This window comes from Sinocyclocheilus grahami, unplaced genomic scaffold, assembly GCF_001515645.1.
Source record: "Sinocyclocheilus grahami isolate Dianchi unplaced genomic scaffold, SAMN03320097.WGS_v1.1 scaffold1226.1, whole genome shotgun sequence".
Taxonomy (NCBI): domain Eukaryota; kingdom Metazoa; phylum Chordata; class Actinopteri; order Cypriniformes; family Cyprinidae; genus Sinocyclocheilus; species Sinocyclocheilus grahami.
The window spans coordinates 301,102-303,440 of NW_015506405.1; positions in this window are offsets into that span (position 1 = coordinate 301,102).

The following is a 2,339-nucleotide window of genomic DNA, read 5'->3' on the forward strand; positions in this document are numbered from 1 at the left end:
CATGAGAGGATTCACACTGGAGAGAAACCGTACAAGTGTTCACGCTGTGACAAGAGATTCAGTCTGTCAGGAGCCCTGAAAACACATGAGAGGATCCACACTGGAGAGAAACCGTATCACTGCACTGCATGTGGGAAGTGTTTCAATCAATCATCTAATCTGCACAGTCATACAAAAAACATTCACAGTAAGTAGATCATCTTCAGATCCAGCACTTTCAGATCTGATGCTGCGTCCTCAACAAATGCCAGATAATAATGTGTCAAGCAAAAAAATATAATCTGGATAAATCTGTCCTAACCCGTCATTACAAGCGACATGACAAAAAAACATTCTCTAAAGTTTTCACAGTGAATAAAGTTCATCTTCATCTTCAAAACCAGCAGATTCAACTGTGAGATTCAGATCAACTCAAAGATGGAGTTCCTCCCCAAAGAGCAATGTCCGAAACGTTGTATTCTTGTTTATCATTTTGCTTCATGATAATTATTGTCATTTTACTTTCCTATGAGTTTCATGTTGTGTTTTAATGCATGTGTCACTTGTAGTTTGCTTACTCTTTCATGAAGTAGACACTTTTACAAACTGTTCTTGTTCAACACTTTTAAGAGAGACTGAGATTTGTTTCTAAAAGTTATTCTTCCACTTAAGATATATTTAGGAAATGCAGATGCAAGATATAGTGTCATGCAACTGATCCTTCTGTGCTTCGCTTGTAAGTAGAAATGAATACCTGAACCTAGTATTAAACAAGCCATTTTTACAAAAGACCATTGTATCAATAAGCTGTAATGTTAACTGTTCTGCGTTTGGTGCTGGGAAATTAAGGAAATACACTTACAATTTATTATTGCCTCATAAATATTATCAAGCTATCCAACTGTTCCTACATGCGATAATGTCAAGGCATTCGTCTCTCAAGCGCTTTCGTTATTTTGCAATCCAGAAGCGAGAAGTGTGCCTGTGTCTGTTAAGTCCACTTGACCGTAGTAATCCATTATTATAAGTTTATACCACTGATCTATAATAGAGAACTAGTGAAGCCACCGCGCTGCCATATTGCTATTCCCTGGATTCTATTGAATTAAGAGTAAACTGTATGATTTTAATGAGAAAACATCACCTAACGAGTCAGCGTTTTTATGTCTGAAGCAGGGGTGGGCGATATAGCCTTAAAATTATATCACGATATTTCAAGAATATTTGCGATAATGATATTTATGATAATATAGAAAAAAAATATGGAACAACGTTTTATTGCATTATAGTGCAATAGTAGTGACCAGGTTGGGCAAGTTACTTTAAAAAAGTAATTAGTTGTAGTTACTAGTTACCTCTCACAAATAGTAACTGATTTACATCATTATACAAGTAACCAATTACCAGGGATAGTAACTAATGCGTTACTTAAAAAAAAAAAGTTCAAATATGTAAAATAACTTGGATGCCTCCAATATTAAATGTTAAATAAATTAAATGGACACTACATGGAATAAATTATTTTTAAATTATTGTTTTGTATTAGTGTACAATATTAAAAAATAATACTTATTTAACACGGAACATTTTTTAACATTTTAGCACACATTATACCAACAAAGCACAATTTAACTTAAAATTAATAAGTTAGTAAAATAATATTTTGTGGCCATTTTTGGGACTGTCTTCTTGAATCAGGCATGCAAATAAATGCAGCCTTGCTGAGAAGAGACTTCTTTTAAAACATTAGAAAATATTACAGATCCCAATTTGAGCACTATGTGTGAATGCTATAATAAATGTATTAATAGGGCTGTTGTAATTCTTATCATTATTATTGTCTTACTTTTTAAAATTGTATTCAACAGAACAACAGAAAAATTACAATACTAACATTTATGAATGTTGACAGCTTTTATTTTGACAAACCCGCAGGAAGTCCTCACTGCGTCTTTTTTTTTACAGAAGCAGATTTATAAATTATTTTCATTACTAATTTGGGAAGATGCTCATATCACATTGTCACATGCCTTGTAAAAATTCATAAAAATGTTACCGAGCAGCTGATGAGTAACACAGTTTCAGCACAGATTTCTCTCGCGGTTTGGGCTCTGGCTAACAAGACAGCACCACGAGCTTGTGCAACGCTGTTTGAACAAATGCAATTCATGCGTGTATTAGAAAACATAACGTTCTGGAGTGTATTTAATTGTTTAAGGCCATTTCACGATTTCAAACACCATACAGTAACTAGCAACATCCACCCCTTCCTCTTCTCATCGCAGACATGCGATGCAGTACTAAACGGTCTCTCGCTGTCGGTGCTTGTAATGAGTTTTAAATGCTTCCATACTGCCAAC